Raw genomic sequence first — 6,340 nt, forward strand, 5'->3', positions numbered from 1 at the left:
GGTTTTAATGATTCTAACTCAAAGTGACGAACCAAATCCAGATGACTGTGAATTTGACATACCTCAAAATAAATTGGAAAATTAGGATGTTCTTAAAAATTGGGATGAATTGTTAACTTACCTTCTAGAGGAAAAACGAACTGACCTGAAAGAGTTATTGATATCACATGGGCAAGTTTGTAGAGATAAATTGGGAAGTACTAAAATGGCTATACATGATGTAGATGTGGGAAATGCTGTTCCTATCAAACAACATCCATGTTGACTTAATCCTTTAAAATTGGCACAGGTTAACAGAGAGAGTGAGAGTATGCTTAAAAATTGCATAATTGAAGTGGTTTGCAGCCAATGGAGCTCACCCATCGTGATGGTACCTAAACCAGACGGTACCCAATGGTTGTGTGTGGACTATCGAAAGATGAGTGCAGTTACAAGAACGGACTCTTATCCTATTCCACGTTTGAGGGATTGCATTGAGAAATTGGGACAATCTGCTTTTATTTTCGACTTCCAGACATGGAAAGAACATTTAAAACATCGTATGGAGTTCTTCGATCGACTTCAGGAGGCAGGTTTGGTGTTGAACCTAGCCGAAAGTGAGTTTGGAAAAGCCCAAATCACTTTCCTTGCGGAGTTTCCGATACCCTCAAGAAGAAGGGAAATAATGCGATTTCTTAGCATGAGTGGATGCGATCGAACAGCTGTGAAAATGTTTTGTGGCGTGATTACTCCACTGATAGACTTGCTAAAGAAATCTAAAAAATTTCAATGGACAGCGGACTTTCAACAGGCATTTGACTGCCTGAAAGCTGTGATCACAAATGCTCCTGTATTGGAGAATTGCAAGGGGTTCTGTGGTCAGGTTGAACTAAATTATCTGAATCTGAAGAGAAATGCCGAGGAGTAGAGCAATGGATGGATCGTGCAGAGACTTTGTTCAAAGAGACTGTCAATCGAGAAGGATTTTGGTTGGAGGAAGAAGAACCAAGAAGAATGGACTATATTATTATACCTGTTTGCGTGTGTTGGTTTTTTTTTAAACGAGAAGGTATATTTACTGTGTACATTTCTTAGTGGATGGTGCAAAAGTGAAAAATGAAACCATCTTGAAGTTGATGGTTTATTTTTTTTTTCTTGGGTGAGATGTCATGTGAGAGAACCTTTAAGACATGGATGTTTAAGCAATGTACCTTTAAGAAAACAGTGATGTCAGAGAGTGGGTGGAGCTGAGGTTAGGTCAGCCATTTTGCAGTTTAGTTTTGCAGTTTGAAAAGAGCTTGGGAGTGTCTGTGTGTGCAGTGAGCTGGATCTCTGACATGAAAGACTTTCTCTGGATCATTTGGGTGATTTAAACTCATAATAGTAAAGCCTTTAACCTGATGTGATTCTATTTAAAGGTGTTTAGAGTGAGTTCGCCCAGTGAGCCAGAGAAGACACAGCCAGAGTGAGAAAGAACCAAGAGTGAGTTTGGAATTTGAATCTAGGTGGGAATTGAATCAAATCAGTAAGGCAACTCCTTTTAAATTTCAGGAGTTTAAATTAATTCAAATTAAGCTAGAATTGTGCAGTGTAGGATAACAAGGGCTGCCCCTCCCACTCACATAACTGGTTGGCAGTTAAGTGTCAGTCACTTAAATATACCTTGATCTAAAAGCAGGTGTGGGAGGGGAGTCAATTCAGGACAGTTTAAAAAGAGCAACTTGTAAACTCACTCCCAGTGAGTTTTCCCAGTGAGCCAGAGAAGACACAGCCAGAGTGAGACAGAACCAAGTGTGAGTTTGGGAATTTGTATTTAGGTGGGAATTCGAAGCTGGATGGGGAGGAAGTGCTTTTTATCCCTGGTAAGTGACTGGTAAGTAGTGTTTCTGTTTTTCTGTTTCTTTTCATTGGTATATATATATATTTTTTTCTTCGTTGTTTATTTATTTATTTAATTTTGGGGGGGAAATTGTAATTGTTGAAGTTAACCGAAGTTTTAAGACATGGCAGGAGATCTCAGACCCATGTCATGCTCCTCGTGTGTGATGTGGGAGCTCAGGGACACGTCCACTGTCCCTGGCTCCTTCACGTGCAAGAAGTGTGTCCAGTTGCAGCTCCTGTTAGACCGCTTGACGGCTCTGGAGCTGCCGATGGACTCACTTTGGAGCATCCGCGATGCTGAGGACGTCGTGGATAGCACGTTTAGCGAGTTGGTCACACCGCAGGTGAAAGGTACTGAGGGAGATAGAAAATGGGTGACCAAAAGACAGAGCAAGAGTCGGAAGGCAGTGCAGGTGTCCTCTGCGGTCATCTCCCTGCAAAACAGATATACCGCTTTGGATACTGTTGAGGGAGATGGCTCACCAGGGGAAGGCAGCAGCAGCCAGGTTCATGGCACCGTGGCTGGCTCTGCTGCGCAGCTGGGCAGGAAGAAGAATGGCAGGGCAATAGTGATAGGGGACTCAATTGTAAGGGGAATAGACAGGCTGTTCTGCGGACGCAATCGAGACTCCAGGATGGTATGTTGCCTCCCTGATGCAAGGGTCAAGGATGTCTCGGAGCGGCTGCACGACATTCTGGGGGGGGAGGGTGAACAGCCAGCTGTCGTGGTGCACATAGGCACCAATGATATAGGTAAAAAACGGGACGAGCTCCGACAAGCTGAATTTAGGGAGTTAGGAGTTGAACTAAAAAGTAGGACCTCAAAGGTAGTAATCTCAGGATTGCTACCAATGCCACGAGCTAGTCAGAGTAGGAATGTCAGGATAGAGAGGATGAATGCGTGGCTCTAGAGATGGTGCAAGAGGGAGGGATTCAAATTCCTGGGACATTGGAACCGGTTCTGGTGGAGATGGGACCAGTACAAACCGGACGGTCTGCACCTGGGCAGGACTGGAACCGATGTCCTAGGGGGGGTGTTTGCTAGAGCTGTTAGGGAGAGTTTAAACTAATGTGGCAGGGGGATGGGAACCGATGCAGGGTGTTGGAAGGTAGTAAAACAGGGACAGAAACAAAAGGCAGTAAGGGGGAAAGTGTAAGGCAGAGAAGCCATAGTCAAAAATCAAAAAGGCGACAGTACAAGGTACAGTGACTGAGGGGAGCTCAGTGAATAGGACCAGGAATACTAAAGGGAATAAAATGGGAAGTGAAAACATTAATGGTAAGTGACGCGGCAGGTTGTTACATGAAGATATGGGTTCAACGACAAGGAAAACATTATGGTGGGGCAGGCAATAAACAAAGAAATAACTGATGCATGTAGAAATGGTACAGCAGTTATCATGGGGGATTTTAATCTACATGTTGATTGGTTTAACCAGGTCGGTCAAGGCAGCCTTGAGGAGGAGTTTATAGAATGTATCCATGATAGTTTCCGAGAATAGTATGTAATGGAACCTATGAGGGAACAAGCGGTCCTAGATCTGATCCTGTGTAATGAGACAGGATTGATTCAGGATCTCATAGTTAGGGATTCTCTCGGAAGGAGCGATCACAATATGATGGAATTTAAAATACAGATGGAGGGTGAGAAGGTAAAATCAAGCACTAGTGTTTTGTGCTTAAACAAAGAAGATTACAATGGGATGAGAGAAGAACTAGCTAAGGTAGACTGGGAGCAAAGACTTTATGGTGAAACAGTTGAGGAACAGTGGAGAACCTTCCAAGTGATTTTTCACAGTGCTCAACAAAAGTTTATACCAACAAAAAGGAAGGACGGTAAAAAGAGGGAAAATCGACCGTGGATATCTAAGGAAATAAGGGAGAGTATCAAATTGAAGGAAAAAACATACAAAGTAGCAAAGATCAGTGGGAGACTAGATGACTGGGAAATCTTTAGGGGGCAACAGAAAGCTACTAAAAAAGCTATAAAGAAGAGTAAGATAGATTATGAGAGTAAACTTGCTCAGAATATAAAAACAGATAGTAAAAGTTTCTCCAAATACATAAAACAAAAAAGAGTGGCTAAGGTAAATATTGGTCCTTTAGAGGATGAGAAGGGAGATTTAATAATGGGAGATGAGGAAATGGCTGAGGAACTGAACAGGTTTTTTGGGTCGGTCTTCACAGTGGAAGACACAAATAACATGCCAGTGACTGATGGAAATGAGGCTATGACAGGTGAGGACCTTGAGAGGATTGTTATCACCAAGGAGGTAGTGATGGGCAAGCTAATGGGGCTAAAGGTAGACAAGTCTCCTGGACCTGATGGAATGCATCCCAGAGTGCTAAAAGAGATGGCTAGGGAAATTGCAAATGCACTAGTGATAATTTACCAAAATTCACTAGACTCTTGGGTGGTCCCGGCGGATTGGAAATTAGCAAGCGTTTTAAAAAAGGAGGTAGGCAGAGAGCGGGTAATTATAGGCCAGTGAGCTTAACTTCGGTAGTAGGGAAGATGCTGGAATCTATCATCAAGGAAGAAATAGCGAGGCATCTGGATGAAAATTGTCCCATTGGGCAGATGCAGCATGGGTTCATAAAGGGCAGGTCATGCCTAACTAATTTAGTGGAATTTTCCGAGGACATTAACAGTGCCGTAGATAACGGGGAGCCAATGGATGTGGTATATCTGGATTTCCAGAAAGCCTTTGACAAGGTGCCACACAAAAGGTTGCTGCATAAGATAAAGATGCATGGCATTAAGGGGAAAGTAGTAGCATGGATAGAGGATTGGTTAATTAATAGAAAACAAAGAGTGGGGATTAATGGGTGTTTCTCTGGTTGGCAATCAGTAGCTAGTGGTGTCCCTCAGGGATCAGTGTTGGCCCCACAACTGTTAACAATTTACAGAGATGATTTGGAGTTGGGGACCAAGGGCAATGTGTCCACGTTTGCAGACGACAATAAGATAAGTGGTAAAGCAAAAAGTGCAGAGGATACTGGAAGTCTGCAGAGGGATTTGGATAGGCTAAGTGAATGGGCTAGGGTCTGGCAGATGGAATACAATGTTGACAAATGTGAGGTTATCCATTTTGCTAGGAATAACAGAAAAAGGGATTATTATTTAAATGATAAAATATTAAAACCTGCTGCTGTGCAGAGAGACCTGGGTGTGCTAGCGCATGAGTCGCAAAAAGTTGGTTTACAGGTGCAACAGGTGATTAAGAAGGCAAATGGAATTTTGTCCTTCATTGCTAGAGGGATGGAATTTAAGTATTGTGTTCAGTTTTGGTCTCCTTACTTGAGAAAGGACGTACTGGCACTGGAGGGTGTGCAGAGGAGATTCACTAGGTTAATCCCAGAGCTGAAGGGGTTGGATTACGAGGAGAGGTTGAGTAGACTGGGACTGTACTCGTTGGAATTTAGAAGGATGAGGGGGGATCTTATGGAAACATATAAGATTATGAAGGGAATAGATAGGATAGATGCGGGCAGGTTGTTTCCACTGGAGGGTGAAAGCAGAACGAGGGAAATAATAGCCTCAAAATAAGGGGAAGTAGATTGAGGACTGAGTTTAGGAGGAACTTCTTCACCCAAAGGGTTGTGAATCTATGGAATTCCTTGCCCAGTGAAGCAGTAGAGGCTCCTTCATTAAATGTTTGTAAGATAAAGGTAGATAGTTTTTTGAAGAATAAAGGGATTAAGGGTTATGGTGTTCGGGCCGGAAAGTGGAGCTGAGTCCACAAAAGATCAGCTATGATCTCATTGAATGGTGGAGCAGTTTCGAGGGGCCAGATGGCCTACTCCTGCTCCTAGTTCTTATGTTCTTATGTTAAGTCTCTTGGAAGTTTGAAGGAACATTTTGAGGAATTATTTACTGTTGCAATATTTTCTGAGTTATCTTTGAAGTAAGGCGTGTTAAGAGATCCAATGTTTACTTAAGATGTTAAGTTGAGTTCATGGAATAAACATTGTTTTGTGTTTAAAAACCCATGTGTCCATAATTGTAATCCCACACCTCGGGAACAAGCCGTGTGCTAGGAAAAGCAACAAATCCATTAAAGGGAGAGGTAGGTTGAACTCCATGATACATTTTGGGGTTCTGAAAATGCCTCGTCCATAACATTCTACTTCTGGCCACTTGGGTATCTTCAATTTTAATTGCTGCACTTTCGGTTGAAGCACCTTCATTTGCCTAGGCGCTAAAATCTGGAATTGCCTCCCTACACGACTCTGCTTCTCTACCTCGCTTTCCTCATTTAAGACACTCATTGTAACCTACCTCATTGATCAAACAACCTCCTTATGTGGCTCAGTGCTATGTTTTGTTTTATAATATTCCTGTTAAGTGCCTTGGGCCATTTTATTACATTAAAAATGCTATATAGCTCTAGTTTTCTGTCCAAAAAAATGTAATTAGGCTCATCAGACATGACCGAGCCATTACAAATTCATGTTGCATCATCTCAGAAACTAAATT

Source organism: Scyliorhinus torazame, chromosome 9 (genome assembly GCF_047496885.1).
Source record: "Scyliorhinus torazame isolate Kashiwa2021f chromosome 9, sScyTor2.1, whole genome shotgun sequence".
Taxonomy (NCBI): domain Eukaryota; kingdom Metazoa; phylum Chordata; class Chondrichthyes; order Carcharhiniformes; family Scyliorhinidae; genus Scyliorhinus; species Scyliorhinus torazame.